Raw genomic sequence first — 20,769 nt, forward strand, 5'->3', positions numbered from 1 at the left:
ATTTACAGCACTAATCTGCATCAACTTTGGTGAACCACTACAGCTAAAATTCAAGTAAGCGATCACTGTGAACTGCATTTACCACAATGAAAAGGGGCGAACTGTGCTGGGATGTGAGGCAGTGTGCTCACATGCCCCTTCTGAAGGATTAAAATGTAGTCAATTCTGTTTGAACATCTGGGGTAATTAAAGGTATGTGCAGGATTGGGATCTGAGTGTGAGTGGCCATTACAAGCCCTCAAACCACATATTAGACATATTAGAGTAAAGGGCAGGAGCTGGTATGCAGCTCGACTCCAGCGCTTTACTGGAGCAATGTTATGGGCATGTATCCCCCACTCTTCATCTTCTTCGCTTATGGAGGATTGCTTACCCATATCACAAGCCTTGTGTGTAGTGTTGAAGTCACCCGCAAAAATAGTAGTGTCATGGGAGTCAAGAGAAGCCCTGTGTTGGGCAAGATCCCAAATCGCCACAGTCTCTCCTCCTCCCCTGGTCATCCTGTTATAAACATTATACAATAGAAAGTATAAGCATCAGTACTAGTAATAGATATTCCCATGACATCATGTGAAATTGGGGGAAGGGACATATTTTAACGTTAATATTTGTTTTACCCACATTCCAATACAACTTTCTTGGAAGATGCACAGGTTAAATCAGTCAATATTAGGTGTACAAGAGATGGAAGTAGGGAAAGTAGGGTTGGTGTCCGGAGGGATATCCCGGATTGGGGTGTCGCTATCTGAATACAATGTTTTTGGGTCAAAGCAATGGTCCCCACTTCTGATAATAGCGACTATGGGCGCCTCTGTCAGTCACTCCATCATTGATGTGCCCAAAGGTTTGACCTGATCATAATGGTTTCCCTTCCTCGGGGACAATTGACCACAGTCTAACGGAAGGTTACAATTAAATCGGGTTGTTGGACTCACAGTCAGCCAGCGCCACAACATCAAGTTCACCAAGCCCTCAGCCATAATACTTTGGCTGGATCTCAAGCCTACTATAGTCAAAAGAACCCGAGGGGTAGGAAGAATCACAGAATCAATTTGTGTCATGAATGAGTAACAGTGGTGTAAAGATCATATCTGGAAAATGCACTTGTTTTTAAGCAACTTGTTTTTTTCATGGGCAAACTCGGATAGTTTAGGGATCTTAGGGGCAGATGTAGGTCGTCCAATACCAGTCGCTAACGGCCAAAATCACAGAATTTCTACCGTTACCGACCGGTATTGGGAATTTGTAATGTAGGAGCCCAAAACATACTGATTCGGTAAATACGAATTGGTAAATACCGAATCGGATGTTACCAAATCGGTAGATGATATGTAGCAAGCACAGCTAAGAGTGCTCATGTGTTTTAAGGATTCGGTATTTACCACCAACTAATAGTTGGTGGTAAATATCGAAAACCTTAAAAAAAGCAATTTTGTGCTTTTTTCAACTGTGCCATGTGGCAGACAGACATGGCATTAGGGCATGTATGTGTGCCACGTGTGCACCTATGCACTATACAGGGGTGCAATAGGGTGTCAATGTGACACCCTGCCACCCTTGTAAGTCTACCCCCTATTACCGACGCAGTATTTACCGAATCAGTAATTCTCATTCATTTCTATGGGCCTCCAGGCCCATAGGAATTAATAGGAAATACCAAATCGGTAAATACCGAATCGGTATTTACTGAATTTGACCGATTCGGTCAAAATTAACCGAATCATTAGCTACATATCATTTACCGATTTTAAAATACTGAATCGGTAAAATTCTGTATTTTAGAATCGGTAAATTATATTTACCTACATCTGGCCCATAGTTATATAGATCAATGTTGTTGGCATGTTTTCGGTCAGGGCCACCCTATCTAAACTAGGGGACCCCGTCCCTACCTTTCGGAGAAACATGAACGTGAGGCTGGATCCGGACATCCTGGCTTTTGTGTTCAGTTTTAGAGAACTTTTAGGTGTTCCCCAAGAACAGGGAAAGCCGGACAGAATACAGGTTTGGAAACCAAAGGTCGAGCAATAGATGGACGGGAATTAGCAACAGACCATTTGATTTAGTTAGTAAGTGTTGTATAAGCAGGGCATGGGGCAGAATGGGAAGTTTTAGGAAATGGTACCCACCCTAATAGGCTTAGCTCTTTAAGTCTCAAATCTCAGACTGCAAACTGGGTACCAAATTAAGGACTTGACTCCTCTCACTACTATCATGTGCATTTCCGTCAGTGACCACTAGTTCTATAGGGGTGCCTGAGAAGGAGGCAACACTAATGACCCTCCAGATATAGATGTAATCTTAGAAGGTGCCAGTTCAGGAGCAGGGGAGGCTAAAGTGTAAATCTATTAGCACTTATGAGGACAATGGTATCAGTATTTTCTCAGCAATAGGGGATTTAGGTGGGGGAGGGAGTGGATCATTACTGGGGTCAGCCAGAGAAGAAATGCCAGGGGTTGAGCTGGAATTCATATACTCATGTGATTCTGTAAGTGCTTTATTTTCATTTTTTTTTTTAGTTCGTTCGAATGATTTACAGGACTCTCTTTGAATTTGTGGAAGGTTGCATGCCAGTCCCTTTGCCCTCCCCCAAAAGAGATTCCATTTCCTTAATAAGTGAATCAATTTCCTTTAGTGAAGGGTTATTCACTAAATCCTTTGTTACTGTGGGAGAGGCTGGTTTGCAGTTTTTAATCCTCTTTCCCTGAGGGTACTCTAATTGGTTTTTGTTTCGCCATAGCCTTTTTGTAGAATCACTGCAAAACATCTGTGTATCTAGTAGGAGTAAGGTTTACAAAGATAGCTCAATTATACTGGGATCAAGACTCCTCAAGGCAGGCAAAAATACACTGTCCTGAGACCAGGTGAAAACAGTCTTCGTACGGGGAAGGCGCAATATACACAAAAATACCCAGAATCATCAAGAAACTCCCCAGAGATAACAAGCCACAGTCCTTACCCCGACAATGTGATTGAGAATGAGAGATGAAAGTGGTGTGGCCTGCCCCGGCTCTTCCTGACACTGACCGGTGCAGGACAGACGCATCCTTGGCCCAGGCGTCGCCCGGGAGCAGCCCACGAGGCAAGAGTGCAGTCGGTTCTATGAGGGCGTTAAGTGGCCCCACCGAGTTTGGTCACCACAATTCAAATGCACCTCCTGGCGCTGTGTTAGATGGTGGATGGAGACCCCTGGCTTGCTGCTGGAGGATGGGGGCCAAGTACCCCTCAGGAAATCATCAGGGCATCCCACGAGGTGGGAGTGTAGTCAGCGCTATAAGCACGTTAGGAGGCCCCCAACCCTTTGGTACTGCACTGCACAAATGCCTCCTGGTGCTGTATTGGCTGGGGGATGGAGTCCCCTTGCTTGCTGCTGGATGTTGGGAGCCAAGTACCCCTTTGGATATCAGCAGAGTGTTGATTTTCACGGTGGTGGTCAACTGGTGCAAGCAGGAATTTTGGATCCACTAGCGAGAAGTCGAAGGATGACTGCCAACCTGAATGTAGGAATGAGTAAAAACATGTTAAAGAAAATCACTGCTTGGTAGCTTGGCGCAGAGTAGGCAGGCTTACCAAAAATAGGCAATGTGTAAAGTATTTGTTCAACACACACACACAGTAACACAATTAATACACCACAAAGAAAGAGTCTATACAAGTTTATAAAATATAGCTTGGTATATTATAAACAATATAAGACCAAAACGATAAATATCCAATCAATACTTTTCAAGATATGAGCTTTTTTGTCAAATGAAGATGAAACACATTCACCTCTAGTAGGTGCTTTACGGTATGCTTCGTATGAATACAACGATCCCAGCCGGGGATTGGAAAGGACTTCCTAAAAGTTGGAACAGGAAAAGTAGTACTCCTATAGTCGTTGGGATGTTTCCCTCTAGTCACTGGAATGGGAGATTCACTTGGACCACCGCAATTGTTCATGGGCAAAGTCGGCTGCCTGCGAGAGAGTGCAGGGCAGTTGCAAGGACCACATGGGTCTCACGGTTCACAGTACCATTTCAGCCGGTGCCACAGGGAGAAATCCTTGGGCAGACAGATGGCATGGTGGCAGCCGTGCTGATTCAGTTGATGTGGGCGGGCTAAGCTGATGCATAAACACTTGCGGGAACTCCTACATGTCTGGGCTGTCACCTAGTACAGCCCAGACATGTATTGGAGACAGGCTGTCAGGCACACAGAGCAGTAAGTGCAGAGAATTGTCCAGTTTCTAAAGAGTTAATAGCTACAATACTAATTTTAAAAAAAGAAGAAGAAGAAAAAGACAATAACAACACTATAACAAAATCACTCACTACAATAATGATAGGACAAAATGTACGATACCTACAACACATTTTTTTAGAAAGCTTTGTTATTGCAAATATTTGTATCAAACATCGATAGTTCAACTCATAATATTCCATTAGCGCTCAAAAGGTTACACACACAATAGACAAAGTAGAAATACAAATCACAGTGTAAACAAAAAAACACAATGGCAGACAGAAAAATATAAATATAGCTCCATATAAAAAGTAGACCAGAATGCAGTATATGCTTCCTCTGGACTTGCAAAAGGAAAGCGTTAATGGAGTTTCGACCTAATAAATTTGTCAGGTCATCATCAGGACATAAGACAATATTTGGGAGCAACCATCAAACTCAATCTGTAAATTAAACACTTTGAACAGTTGGGGTACCAAGGCAGAAAAGTCACAACCAAAGAACTTAACCAAGGGCCAGTACAATTGAAATTGGGCATAACACAGAGCACAATCTGTGGATCATGCATACTAAATTAGTTGTGCAAAGATAGAAACCATCACAATCTTTAATTAAACAGAATTGTGCAACTAAATACTAAAGTGTCAGCTGATATCGCCAGTTAATGAGCAAACTAAATCCATCTGCACAAAAGTGCCGAAGTTCAGGCCCAAAATGGTAGGTGACAAACCAGGGTATTTAATAATAAACCGAAGGTGCTGAGAGATTCATAAGTAACTGGCTAACATACTAGTAATGTATAGTCTAAATAAATTTACGAGGGAGGAGAACGCCAAATTCACTAAAATAAGGCACTCTCCCTAGCGCCTGCGCTGAAATCAGCTGCTGTGCGCCACAGAGAAACCTTTATGCAAGGGTGCAAGGGTGTGTCCGTGAGTCTAACATAGGTTTTGTACTCGAGCAGTACCCTTTCAGTACAAAATACTATGCAGAGACTCACTTCAAACCTTTTCCCTCTTTTATGTGTGCTGTACAGTGCAGCACACATGCAAATTCAGAAAAGGAAGCAAAAATTCAAGCATTTCTCCTTCCTTGCGCCTGCTTTAAAAGGGTGCTATTTTCGGACACTAAAACCAGTCTAATTTGTTTAGTAATTTGGGTTTAGCATCAGAAACCTTGAGTGGTTGCATGGAAACGCCCATGCTCCACCCATGGTACGCTCCCTTGGTGCTAAGTAATGCAAAGCAGCTCTATGCATTACTTTCACTTTATTTCCATTACTAAACAAGTTTAGCTCTGGAGAGTAAATTGTGTCACTATGCAAACAAGTAAACCCCCCCTAGGTTTCCATAGGGATTCAATTGAAGAGTAAGATTTTTCCTTTAGGTGTCCAGTCGAAGTTGTAGGTTCCTTAATCCTAGATTCTAAAATAAACCAACAAATTTACAGTGAAAAGAAATGATGGTTTTCCTGATTTGACCAGTAGTGTCAATAAATAGATTTTTGATTTTTTTCTTTTTGATCTGACTTGAGAGAAACCATGTCATCAACCACAGAGAAAGGTGGCAAAATTGCATTATTAGTTTTGGCCTTACCAATAGGTATACTAATAGTAGGCTTACTTCTGAGTCTTATCTCTCCTATCAAGCCTGCTTCAACTAAAACTAGAACTAACCAGACCATTTTAGGTGAACAAAGTAGATTTAATATGAAAATGTTACATAAAGATTGCTCAGAGGGGAATGTTTCAGACAATAATTATTTTTAGACTATTAAATGAGTATCCCAAAATCATGGGTGTTCAGGGCTGTTATATTTTCTTGTTTCTACAGTAGTTGGTGGAACCTATCAACACTTCTCACATATTCACTTTATTCAATATAATCATGCATCTGTTTTATCGTCCAAATATTTTAGAATATTTTTTTTCCTTATTTTGATATGCCTTTGGATGATTAGCTATGATTAAGTCTTTAAATCTGAATTTCAGGGCTAAATCTTTAGGGAAAGCGTACCATTATATAAGGCCTATCACACAAACTAATAAACTAACGTAACTAAAACGATTGATTGTAAAGCTTTATGTAAGTCGAATAGAGCTGAGAAAGACTTAATAAAATAATTGAATTAAAGAAAACAAGTGATCGAGAAAAGGGTAAAGAAAGGAGAAATAATTGGCTGGGAAGCAGTTAGGAATTGGGAATACATCCAAAACTGAGGGGCATATTTACAAGCCCCTATTGCCAACAGAGCGTCAATTTTTTAGGCGTTCCGGTATTTCCATATTTACAAGGTGGCGCTAAGCCACTTAGTTTTGCTTAACGCCACCTTGTAAAGATGCCCCTTTCCGCCGCAGTCCTCTGTGGCAAAGGGGCGTACAATGGGCGTTGCTGTGAGCATTTTAGAAACAAACTGAAGCAAGAAGGAAATATCAAACCAGATGTAGGTGTACAACAGTACATTTGGCAAATAATCTGTGCAATAGTATCAAATCCTGTAATGATTAGAAGACATCTATTTATTTCACAAAATATATATATTTTTAATTTTATTTTCTGAAAAAAATATCTGAAATACAGTATATACAAATATAGAAAACTAGCCATCATGATATCTAATTTGCTGGTCTAGTATCCTAGACAGCAGTCATTCCTTAATATGAATCATCAGAACATGTAAGCAAATGCAACCTAGGGCGGACAGTGGCAGCGCTTAAATCCCAAATAAGCTTTTGGTCTACACTCCCGCTGACAACCACGGGCAGAGTAGCCCTTGCTAAAATGGTCATGCTCCCTCGACTCCTGTACTATTTTGTTAATCTGTCTCTATTTATCCCGGCCTCCTTCTTTTCATCGCTCAATGCGGTCCTGCGGGACTTTGTCATGATTGCGTCTCGGCACCGACTGGTGCTAGGAAATTATTCCTGCCAACAGACAGGGGAGGACTGGCCGCCCCCTGCTTCGAACACTACTACCTGGCCGCGCAGCTCCAATGGATCGCCTGCTGTTTGGCAGATAGGGGAAGGGATGATACTGATACAACTGAGCAGTCGTACTCGCTGGAACGTGTCACAAAACGTTTTCACCCACTGGCGGCGCCCGAGCATCCCACTCTGCTGCTGCTGGTAGTGACGTATAAATTGCTTTTGCAGAGCCCTGTTCCTCACACAAAAGGTGCTTCCGTATGCGCCCGCTATACCTCTGGAGGGTTCCCCGGGTGGTGAGGGGGTCCTCACGCATCCAATGTTAGAGCAGTGGAGGGAGGCAGACGTCCAGACATTGGGGGACCTCTATAGAGACGGAGCGCTAGTGGCTTATGAGACGATGGTCTCTGAGGACGGGCTTCCTCCTGGGGGGTTCCTGCTACACCGCTCCCTCGTTGTGAAACTGGCGGCCAGGTGGGGGGACGCGGCGACATGAATATGTGCCTGTGGTTTAGCCGCTGTTGTTTAAGTTCACTTACAGTTGTTGTATAAATTTAATTTTTGTATGCCAGTTCAAATTGGGGGGGTCCACCCAAAACTCTGCCAATATATAAGGCTCAACGCGTGGATAGTCATGGACTAATCTGGAGCTTGCCCGCTTAGGCATCCCACATTCTAGCCAGCTCTGGGCGATTCTCCCCTGGGTATGAGGTGCTACAACTGTGACATTGTGGCTCTGATTTGCAATGATTTGATGTATATGAATGTTTAGTTGACACGCCCAGATAGCTGTGATGAAATGGTTGAAGTTTGTACTGTACCATGAAAATCTAAAATGCTAATACACTGATTTGACAACAAAAAAAATCAGTAGATGTAAGCAAAAGATGATTACTGTTCAATCTACAGTTGATAGATACATGTGACTAAACAATGGAAAGCATTAATTATAAGGAACAAAATTCATTGTCACTTTGTCCCATGATATAAATGGCTTTAGAAACATAATTGATGACATCTTTTCTCTCCTCGCTGAGTTTTCAAGTCAAACAACAGACACACACATCTAACAGTTTTCCCTTGTCTCAGGAGTCCCACAGGGATCCATTCTGAGCCCCACGCTATTTAACCTGTACGTGGGACCACTTGCAGAGCTAGTGGAAGACCATAACGTGACCATTGTGTCATATGCTGACGATACTCAGCTGATTATGACGCTGTCTCAAAACCCCGAACAGGCAGCACACCAAATCTCCAGGTAGCTGGAGGATGTAGCATCATGGATGACCAACCATTGCTTGAAACTCAATGGAAACAAAACTGAGGTGCTGATCGTGGGTAAGGCCCCAACCATCTGGTCATCTGCTTGGTGGCCTGAGACGTTAGGCCAACTACCAACCCCAAAAGCAGAAGTAAATAACCTCGGAGTGGGGTTCAACTCCAAACTGACATTTGACAGCCAAATCCAGAAAGTGGCGGGGAAATGCTTTGAGACCCTTAAAGTCCTGAGAAAACTCCTATCACTGCCTAGTGCAAGGAAAACAATAGTAAATAACTTGGTTACCTCAGAAATAGACTATGGCAATGTTCTATATATGGGTGCGTCCAAAAACAGGCTGACAAAACTTCAGTCGGTACAAAACATGGCAGCTTGCCTAATGTTGAACCTCCCAAAAAGAAAATCCACAATGAAGGCTCTCGTAGGATTGCACTGGCTGCATGTGTAGAAGAGAATCATGTTTAAGGCAATGTGCTATTGTCACTGAATCCTGTTAAAAAAAGTCCACGATATCTGCAACCATTGATAACCCCCTATAAACCAAGCCAGAACCTAAGATCCAAAGGCAGAGCATTGGTGACTTTGCCGAGAATACAGAAAGCGAGAATGGGTGCACGCTTCTTTAGATATCTTGCAGCTAAGACATGAAACACACTGCCTGCGGACATAAAAGCAGAATCTTGTAAAACCTCCTTTCGTAAAAAATCTAAAGACAAGGCTGTTCCCAACAGTCAACCAGATTAGACCTATTAGAACCACTGTCAAAGACCACTAGCTTCTCGCTGAGAGTTTCTCCGCTACCTCACTGAGAGTCTGTTTCTAGTGCGGGGACACATCAGTGGTGTAACCAGACGCTTTACAAATTGATACATAATTCATTATCAATTCGTCTCGTAGTGTGAGTGGCTTTACGCACGTTTCCACTGAGGTGCCTTCTTCAAGAAACCGTCACATCTTTCACTGGAAAGGACACAATACAGATAAAAGGCCATATTTTTCTGTACGGATAAAGATTTATGTCTTCTAAAAATTGTAAATGTTACCATTATCGTTAAACTCAGCAGGTGAGGTGATGCCCCAGTGACTAATTGTGAAGCCCAAAGTTCTATTTTTGGTTTTATGGTAAGGGTACCTGATATCGGAATTACGATGATTGAAAGAAAAGAGAAAAGAATTGACTAAAGACCACCACTGAGTGTAGAATAAATATGTGGTCTTGAAGTATACAGATTAAAGTTAAAATAACAACAACAATTGTTTTAAATATTTTTACATGCAATTTCTTTATGCACTTTCTCAAAATCAGTTGTATTGGATTAATGTGCTGTCTCCAATGTCTGTGCGACTGGATGTAGAATAGCACATTTTCCCCCTTTCATTAATGTACTTTTCCAAATTTATGCTAGTGGTGTTAGAAAAGTAAATCTCACTACCCTTCCCCCCCCACATGTGTACACTTTCTCCAATGTTTGTATATCTGGAGATAGACAAGTAAATCTTATTGTTTTTATTGATGTATTATCCACAAATTTTCTGGGACTGAAGTTAGAATAGTAAAGGTCACAAATGTAATACATGAATTTTCTGAATTTTAGTAGTATTTGAGTTTGAATAGTAAATCTGCCCCCTCAAAATTAATGCATACTCTCCAATGTCAGTTAGCCTAAATTTAGAATTTGGAAAACTCACCCCTCCTCTAATTTATGGAAGTGAACATTATTATTCCTTTTATTCGAAAGTCCATTCTTCATATTAAAAATTGGATTACCTCTAGTATAGTTAGCAGTACTCTCCCCTCCCACAGGCTGAACTTCTAGCTAGAGGCATTTCTGATCCTTCCTTATTAATCATATACATTGAGCCTGAATCAAATCTATAGCTAAATGCCTGGGAATTACAGAAACAAAATTTGCTAGTGCATTTTAGGAGAATAAGGGGAAAGTTGAGCCTCAGACAGTCCATTGGGAAGCAAATAAAACAGTTCTCCAGAGACAGACAATGTGTACAGTTTCCTACAAACTGAAGCTATATCCCCAGAAAGTTATAGATACTGAGGAAGCCGTTATCAGGTCTGGCGAGCAACAACTAGATCGGCTAACCCCACACAACAACGTACCTCAGACAGGCTGACACTTTAATACATGTAACTTGTTATATGCTGGCAGATAACATCAATTATGCATCAAGAAGCATGTATTTGAGTATGGCAATAAAGCTGCTTTGCTGATTATGTGGTTGAGTAAGTAGAAGGAGGCTTGCAGACCAGGAAGCTGCCTTGCTGAAGGACAATGATCACAAAAACACTAGGTTTTGTGGTAAATATTAAAATGAGTACTACTCCAGGATCACAATGACTTTAAGAAGTATTTGTTTCTCATAGGAATATCCTTCTCAGAATCAAGGAGAGTTGTAGGAGATAGAGATTGAGACAGCATTGGCCAAAATACAGACCGAATAGCCTAGCAGTCAACCAGCCTACTAGCACCAGCCGCATTCACACGGGTAGATATGGTGGCCAATTTTCCTCCTATCGAGGCCTTTTGGAACAAACTACTGCAGCATATCCTTGACTGCTTTGACTTTGTCTGCTTCAAAAAACTCCTTAAAACCTAGATATATTAATCTTTGCTCATCTCCCCCCCCCCCCACTTACCCAGCTTTGTGCTCCAGCACCGAGATACCCCTGGGGGGTGATTCGCTGTGCTATATCAAGTTCATGTTCATTTAACATAACAAAATGGAATGATTTAAGAGGGTGTTAAATGTCTTGGACCTAAAAGTATTCATGCTGTTGGACTTTGTTGGTCTGAAGGTACTCTGTCATACTCTGTATTAAACATGGTGCTGTAGTAGTCATCCTAAAATAGACAAGAATTCAACTCACTGATATTAATTTTGAGCCACCTCAGCTCTCAATGTTGAAAAATAAGGGCCTAGCTAAAGTACTCACAAATTGGTTTTTACCTATCTTGGCAAAAGTTACACCTGGACCAAGTCTACCTACATTGCATATAGATCTACCATACCAAACCTTCGCACAATTGTCTACTTAAGTCTGCCAAGCTACAGGGCCCTTTTGACCTGTGGGTGTTGGCGGCAGAGAAAGCTTTTGTCTCAATTGAGTGATGCTTCCTCTAAGACCTGTAAATAATTGGGGTGGGCCCAAATTGTGATTACTCTATGGTAAGCCCACAATGATGGTAATGGTAAACTGGGTGTTACCCGATCCATTTGAATTACATATGATCATGAGGCAAGAATGTTGTTCTCCCCAATCCCGTTCAAAACCGTTCTGAGAAAAGCTATCTAAAACTGTATAGCAAAAAGCAGAGCCTGTACTTTGGTGAACTACCCTATTTTTTTTTTAGAGCGATCTAGTTTGTAAAGATCTTGAAGGGCTACAGCATAACAACTAAGCTCATGTGTTTGTTTAAGTCGTAACCAGAAGAGAAGGGGGCGAAGCCTTGCTTTGTCCACTATGGTTGTTCTACCCATGTCTAGTCTTAAAGGGATGAACTGCGTACACTGGGGTAGAGAGTATAAAGAGAGAGTATATATAAAGATCTTAAAAATGATTTTCTGTGTGTAAGAGGCCCCAAAGATTGGCAAAGCCCCAGATCTCTGCCCCATACAGGGCCAACGCTACTACCTTCTGATCGTATACCTGCAGCAGAGCTGCTATTGGTCTAGGCCCTGTGCTCTTTAATCAGTGCCCTCAAGGGTTTTTTCTGCTGTAAGTTCCTCTTAGTAATATGGTGCCTCCATGTATTTGTCTCCGATAGGGTCGCCCCTAAGTATTCAAAAGTAGCCACTCTTCCAGAGGAATCCCCCCAATGTCAATTTGCCTTTGAACGATTTGTGGGGATTCATCATCAGGGGGTTAGTTTTTGAAATATTAAACTTCAGGCCTCTCTGTTTACAGAAGGACACAAAACGATCAAGGAGAAGTTGGAGTCCGCTCTGCTTTTTGCAATAGGCTGCCGCAGGGTTTCCGTTCTCTCACAGAACTGTGCACAGAGACCTAGAACCTGGGTGAGTTAGGGTGACCCAAAACTCACCTTTGTTTCAGAAATCCCCTTACCTAGCTAGCTACAGTGTCGCATTGGTAATAAATACTTCCCAATGACTTAGACAATCCAGAACATGAACTTAGAATACCTCAGGTATCGTGGAACACATGAACACTCTTTCGTTATATTATCATTCCAAACCGAAACTGGGAGGCAATGAAAACACGTGCAAGTTTGAAATGTTTATTTTTCAATGCAGCATTCTCAAACGCAGTATCTTGTATAATATCAACATACATATTATAAAAATCAGAGTCAGCAGCATAGTCACTAATCCATAGTAAGCAAAAGGTGATAACATGTTATGATGCAAAATCTATAGAATTCTGTATCACCTATATTTCGCGCACCCTAATTAGCATATTATATTATATCTAAGAAGGTCTCATCTGGGCTTTTAGCAGGGCGACCCCATACCTCTAATTCTCAGTAGTAGGAGATCACATCAACAGCTACCAGCTCTCAGCATGCTCAGCATCAAGTGTGTTGATTCATTCCTTGTAACTCTATCTAGAACCCACGTAGAGCCAAATGTTGGCACAAACATTATTTGTGTTATGACTAACGTGGTGCGAGGATCAGGCCTACAGCAACCATGTGTTAGGTTATTCTGAGAGTGTGCAGTTCTCAGTGTGCAGACATTTGTACCAAGTGTACCAAGCACGACTGATATCAGTACAATAACATATTATTCTCAAATAAATCACATCTTTCGTCTAGGCTAAAAGTTGTAATAACAATTAGGTGTTGTGTGCAAACCGAAGCCGAAAGAAAATATGGCGTTTAAACATTTAATAAGCACATGCTAACTTAACACAATATATAGAAACGTAGTAACCATATGACAAGGCCTGGGAACCTTGTGGGATGTCTCTGATCCTAGTCTCTTTCCTTGCAAAGTAACCATAAAGACCTATTATCAGAATCGGATCGCACAGTCAACTTCCTCCCAAACCTCTGCTGGCCATCTAACCTTAGAGTACTTGGAGTTTAAATGGATAGGTGTATACGAACAGTATATGGAGGTAATTTCAGTACCACAAGACAGGAAGTTCTATATACACTTTAGATGCGGCTGCCCACCCGTGAATTATTTTACAGTGGGCTGGCAGCGATCAACTGAGGTTTCACAGCATTGCTTGGGGTGCCCTGGGTCCCCTGAGATGGTTAAACACATCTTTTTTGTATGCCCTCTATAGATCATCCCAAGATCTAATTGGTTAGGATCTGTCTGTAGGCTGATAGGAACCCGCTGCCATCAAGAAGCATTCTGTATTTTAAAAACAGATTCCAGGCCATTAATAATCTGCGCACTGGCTAAATTCCTAGGGAAAATGTGGATCATTAGGCGTTATGCACTAAAGAAGAGATATAGTTCTGATCCAAAGAACTATCTGTGTCTATCTTTAACTTGCTCTTATCAATTTTTTGATTCTATATATTCTTCTAGTTTTATTGCTTTTAGCTGTCAAGTTACATGAAGTAAGTTATTAGTCAATCTGCAGTTGAACTATGATTGAATTGCTGCTATATTTCCTATATTTGTAGATTTGCACTATCTAGCATTTACACTATTTGTGTAACTTTGAAATGACTGTTTTAAACACCCACATTAAGTTGCTGTGTTTAATTCAAATTGATATCCAATCTTGCTTAAAATTGTATTTTCGCTACGTTGATGTTATGTGAACCTTCTGTACTGCTTGCACTTGCACTTTTATGGTCGCAATGACCAAAGAAAGTGTTTCTCGAGAAAACTGTATAAATAAATAACTAAATCCAGAAATCATTGTGGTTTTGGCAGTGGAGACACTGCATGCTGGATCAGCCATGACTCATCCTTTCATGAGTTTAAATGGGCAGATGGGTCCGAGGTTCACCATTGACATACTACTTTATATTTCCAAACCTGAAGATGTTATCCCCATGGTGGTGCACATAGCTGAGGATACATGTCCCATGCAGGATGTCACATTATTACTGGGAAGTAATACTTGTTCCTGAATATGGATCCCTCTGTGGTGGCAATTGCAGAAATCATTTCGAGGTGGAAACCATCAGTTTTAAATACTTGGTTATTCAGATTGTTGAAACTAACGAATACTTTAGGGAGTGGAATTTAAATACTACGATGATGCCCACCATTGGGAATCCCTTCAAAACCTCACATTTGGTAGGGTGACCATATATTAAATGATTTCTCTACTAAGATTATCTTCGAAAATACACCCTATTTAGTTGCAGGAAAGTACTTTTTGAAAAAGGACGCTGTATAAAACACATAATTATGGGATAGAAAGACCCCTGGTATCTTGTTACCGAAATTATATCAGTTGATTGTCGGAAGAGGTACAGCACTACTTTGCCTGAGGGCCTATTACTAGTCTTCCAATTGGTTAAAGGTCATGAATATTCGAGCCTATCAATACTACATATATAGGGCCATATTTATATCATCCTTGACTACTGTAGTGTTCGAAGCCTGGAAAGCTGAGCTGAGATTCACAAATTGGAAAGATCTGCAGGCACATGCATCAAGAAAAGCTTTTGAGAGTCCTTAATTTTGATTATTAGGAAATCGCAATTAAGGCCTCTCAAAAGCCTATGCATGTTGGAATCGCTATTAAAAAAATGATTCCTAAACATTCCTTAATTACGACTCGCATATTGCGAGCCGCTATTAAGGAATGCCTTCACATTTATTCCTATAGGCCTACAGGCCCATAGGAATGAATGGGAGATTGCATGTGCAATTTCAAGGGTGCAAGGGTGTACACACCCTCTTGCACCCCTGGAATAGCTCTGTACACACATTTGCGTACACACATGCCACTTTAGTGCATTTTTCAAAGTTTTTGCAAATTACCATCAAGTTCAACTTCATGGTAATTTGCACCCCCTTGTAGCGAAATCGCTATTTTAAAGTGGTTCTTGCATTGCATTGAAGGAATCGCAAATTACGATCCCTTAAATGCAATCACAATTTGAGTAATCGCAATTAATTGAGAATTCTCAAATTGCGAGTGCCTTGAACCTGGATGCATCGCGAATGCCCTTTTTGCGGGGGCTAACGGATGATTGTTGCGAATGGCAACGTTTGCACTCGCCGAAATGGTTGATGCATGTGCCTGGTAGTCAATAAGTAAACTCTGCTATGGTGTGAGGATTAAGGTAGTGTTGAATCTGAGGTGTTTTTTTGTCTTGAGACCTTGTGAGAATTTAGAAACCGGATGGCCCACTGTATGTCAAGTGTCTTGGAGGGAGGTGAATGGTTCTTTTCGGTCAAAGGTCAAGTACGTCCAGAGAGGTAAATATCAGTCCCGCACGTGTGCCAGTTGCTAAAAGATTGACTCATCTTGGCAATAACAGTTGGAATCTTACAGCTCGGGCACTGAGATGTTTTGGGTGTAAAGAATCAATTGTTCCGACTGTTCTTCACAATATAGGTGACAGAGAGCGTGTTTACTTTCACCTGCTGGGCTCACTCCCCATACTTGATTAAATCCCTGAGGTGGTGTTTCAGGCTGTGTAGGAAATCAGCATTCTAGTTTCCGTTTATTACTTGTGGTTTGTGTAATGTTGTTGGGCTTATCGAGTGTAGTGCGGGAGAGCTGGCATCATGAGGATATTTCACTACTACTGAAGGTCCTGATGACATGTAGTACTATTGTAAGCATTGTTTATCTTGTATATCCCTGAGATACTCTGCTAATGTTTGCATTATTTCAGGTACTCTGCTCAGTCTTACCAAGAAGGGGGAGCAGAAAAAACAAATCGCCTAAATAATTAATGCATTTATGCCCACATGCATCAAGCAGAATTGCATTCGCAAACGGTGCGAATCGCAAAAATCGGCCGTTTGCGAATGCAATTCCTGTTTTTGAGATGCATCAAGAAAAATTGTACTTTTCTCATTTTGCATATTCGCAATTGTTTTTACGATTCCTTAAAAAATCGCAATTTTAAGGAATCGCAAAAAAATCTCAAAAAAGTGTATGCATCAAAAATCGCTAATTGCGATTCTTCAAGGAATCACATTTAGGAATTCCTAATTTTAGAAGTACTGGGAGCAGGTGGTAAATTTTTTTTTTGGAAGGGAAACATGTGAAATCAATTAGTAGGGTACTTAAGGGGTTCCACATTTGCAGTAGACCTCTTTGAGGATGGCAGCAGTCATTGTTCTGGCACGTCGCTGGAGGTTGAGAGCAGCAGGAAGGAGAAGGAGGATGCTTAGTGAAAGGATATTTAGATTGCGCATCACTTTGTTTGGTCAGACACAGGCAGAAATATATGACAAGTATAGGCTGAATGCTGACTCCATAATAGATCTCATTGCTGAATTAGACCCAATTTTACGCAGAGAAACACGTAGGACCCTAGCCATACCCACCCATGTGCAGGTCTTATGTTGTCTACACCTTCTAGCCTCAGGTTCCTTCCAGGGAGTAAGAGCAATTGCTGGTGGGGTTTCACAGAGTGCACTTTCTAGATTTTTCCATGATTTCCTGAATGCAATGCTGATAAGGATACAGCATCACATTCATTTCCCTAGAAATCCACAAGAGTTGTTGGAAACAAAGTTGGACTTCTACAACATGGCTAATTTCCCTCATGTTATAGGTTGCATAGATGGAACCCATATTCCCATCTGTCCCCCATCTACAAATGAGTATATTTTTCGCAACAGAAAAAACTATCACTCCTTAAACATCCAAGTAATTTGCAATTCAAAAACAATAATCACAGACTTAGTAGCAAGTTACCCTGGGAGTGCACATGACTCCTATATTTTCAAACATAGTACCATCCATGGGCGACTGTTGTCTGGTGAATTTGGAGATGGATATTTGCTTGGTAAATAATGCTCTATTTCTCAAAGTACATTTCAATCACATTCTGTTGCATGATAACTTAACTTCCATTCTATTTTTTTACACACCCATAGGAGACAGTGCATATGGTGTGAGATCATATATACTCACACCATACCTCAATCCAACAACCCGTAAACAGCAAAACTACAACCATGCCCATATTTCCACTAGAAATGTAGTAGAGCGGACCTTTGGGGTCATGAAGTCTAGGTTCAGGATACTGCACAAAACCGGTGGAGCACTGCAATATCGCCCTGATGTGTGCTGCAAAATAGTAGCGACATGTGCCATCCTGCACAACATTGCCACATGTAGAGGCTTGGAACTGGATGTAGATGACATTCTACCAAAAATTGACAACCAGCCACAACAACCACATGCAAGAATGCGTGGACCAGATGCCGCTGAAGGAAGGCGAAGGCGAGCAGAAATCACAGAGCATTATTTTTAAAAACAGGTAAGAAGCCAGGTTATAATCATGAATTCACATTGACATTTATTCATAATGAAAAGAGGAATAATGATAAACCAAGGTAACATGAAAGCAAAAGATGTAGAAATGAAATCAACATGTAGCTTTTAATTTTCAGCTGCGTCAGGTCAGTATTGGCAAGTTGTCAATCCTTCAATAGTCTATCCATTTATTTCCTCCCTCTCACACCTAAAGCTTTGCTTTTAGTATTCCTCAGAGCTGAAGATGTGTTGCTTTGCAGTGTGACATGTCTTGTGCTGCGTCGTCCAACCACTGTTTCTGATTTGGATGCAGAAGTTGCTTCAGCACCTTCATTTGCATTGCCACCATGTGTTGATGGAAGCACACTCATGTCTTCCTGCATGACATCCTTGGAAGTAGTGTTGGCAAGCATTCTTTCAGACAGGGCATTGCAACATTTCCTTAAATCCTTTTGCATGCACAGTGTAGTTGTTATAATTTTGCCATTGGTATTGCACAAGCGATGTATTGCTCTGGTATAAGTGTGTATGCTTGAAAATAATCTCAAGTGCCTATTGGCATTAGCAATGTTCTGTGCCTCTATTGCATCACACATTCTTTCCATGGCTGTTGCCATGCACTCCAGTTTAGTACTTGTGGCCATATGTGCATTTTCCATCACATTAGACATTCTCACAAGGCTGTCACTCATGGTGCTAATGTTTTTATTAATGTGGTTTAGTTGGCCCTTCATGACCCTGATATCTTTGCCTTGCAGCCTTTGCACTTTGAGGAGCTTCTTCTCCACTACACTGGCCTGGCACTCATCTTGTGAGGATATTCTCTGGTTTGCAGGACGTGACCTTCTTCTGAAAAATTGTTGCAGTCTGCTGCGTTGATTTATATTTTTTTTTGCATTACTTCCAACTGGTTGTTGCAAATGTGCATGTGTATTTATCTGTTCATCAGTATCAGAGTCTTGCAGTTGCTGAGCCCTTTTATTTTTTTTTTCTTCCAACTGTTGGTGATGATATATTTTGAGTTTGGACTTACATTTCCTCTATGTCAGTATTTACTGTGTTGTCCAAATCCATGCTTTCACTCTCTTTCAGAAAATCTACAAATGGAAAATATATGTATAGTTTACTTTTTTGAATGTATGTGAATTGCATTCTAATTTTGCTAAATTAAATTTGTGTATCAAAATAAACATGTTGTGTAAGAAGAAATTTGTGTATTCACATATGCTATGACTTCTTAAGTGTTTAGAAATCATTTACTTCATACATTTTTTTCAACAAATGTTCCTAAAAACTACATCTCCCACAATGCAATGCTTCAATGCAGAATCCTATTAATTACAATGACCCTTTTTGTGTGTGTTTGAGAGTAGATGCTGGGGATAACTTATATCATTTGAGGTTGAATCAAAAGGCAAGTCTCTGTGACATATTTAAAGAGCTAAAATTAATAATTACACACTTACCTTGTGAAGCACCAGGCTGTTCAGAGGTGTCTATGTTGATCACTCCTACCACTGCTTCAGTGAGCAGGGTCCCCTCAACCATGTCCTCCAGTGGGGTGTTTGGTTTATCCTTTGGGGGTCCTCCACCTGTTTTGTTTGCACTTTTAATCCTGCACGCAATTTTGTCCTTCGCACGGCTGCGTAAATCATACCAGCGTTTTTGTAAATTTGTAATGTCTCTGTGGGCAACCCCCACAGCATTCACTTTGGATTGAATGGCCAGCCACAGTCTTCTCTTCACTCCTTCGGGGACCTTCAAGGAATCCTTGCCAAAAAGCTGATCATGCCTCAGAGTGACCTCTTCTATTAATATTTCAAGTTCCTGGTCACTAAACTTTAATTTTCGTTTTCTGGCATGCAGGTCTTCCACAGCACTTTCAGTAGCCATTACTCCTTCAAGAGCACACCAAACACACTCCTCCTGTAGCTGCAAGCAGAGCTCCAACTGCCAACAGCCACTCCTGCACTTTGAACTGGGCTTCAGCTGTGTGTAATCAGTGTACTGGCTTCCTGGGTGTGTCCTCATTGGTATGCATCAAATTGCGAATTCGCAAAGAAAAAAATCGCAATTTTCTTGCGATTCGGTAAAAATTGCGATTTTTACCGAATCGCAAAAAAATTGCAAAAAAAATGATGCATACCATTTTGCGATTCGTAATTTGCGATTCGGTAATTTTTGCAAAGTAGGAATCGCAAAAAAGTAGTTTGATGCATGTGGGCAGGTGTTTCCCTAATTTTTGTTTGATAGCAACAAAATTGTTTTCATTGTTTGACCTGGTTCTCTACTTTACGAGTTTGTCGTCGTGAAAGCAAGTTTATCACAATGTTTGGGATGGGTCGAAAGCCTGCCGAACAACTGCACTTTCAGCATTAACTGCCCAATCATAAGGCGTGTCAGAAGTGGTTTGCATTCTGTTTGATCACTTAGTTTATTTACTGATTTTCATTACCTTTTCTGATGTAGTTCTTTCTAATAAGAAGTATGGTATATAACTGCTTAAATTGCTAGACTTGTTGCATATAGTGGGTAGGTTAAGAGACAATTTTCCCAGGGCATGGGAGACTGGCCGCAAATACTCGCTCATCATATTGTGAGTGGGTTCCTTTATCAATTAATTTCTTGGAGTGACCCAAAGGTCTCGCGTAGGACGTTTTGGGGACAGCAGTTATAATCCGCACAGGACATTCTAATTTAATTTTAAGGGTTGTGGAGTTAGAAAGTAATTCTTCGATTATGTTCTTTCTGCACTTTGACCTTTCTTTTGCCAGGTTTTCCAAGACAGGTAGGTGGGAGCACTTAGTTGCCTTTGCTCATACAGTAGCAGCCCAACAACAGCCTACCTTGTGGAGAAGCGAGAAGATGGACTTGCTGGCTACTTTGCAAGGCAATGTGGCCAGCCCCTAGTCTTCCCGTCAGATGACAAAACTGCAATGCACTTTG

The sequence above is a fragment of the Lissotriton vulgaris genome, chromosome 3_1, assembly GCF_964263255.1.
Source record: "Lissotriton vulgaris chromosome 3_1, aLisVul1.2, whole genome shotgun sequence".
In the NCBI taxonomy this organism is placed as follows: Eukaryota; Metazoa; Chordata; class Amphibia; order Caudata; family Salamandridae; genus Lissotriton; species Lissotriton vulgaris.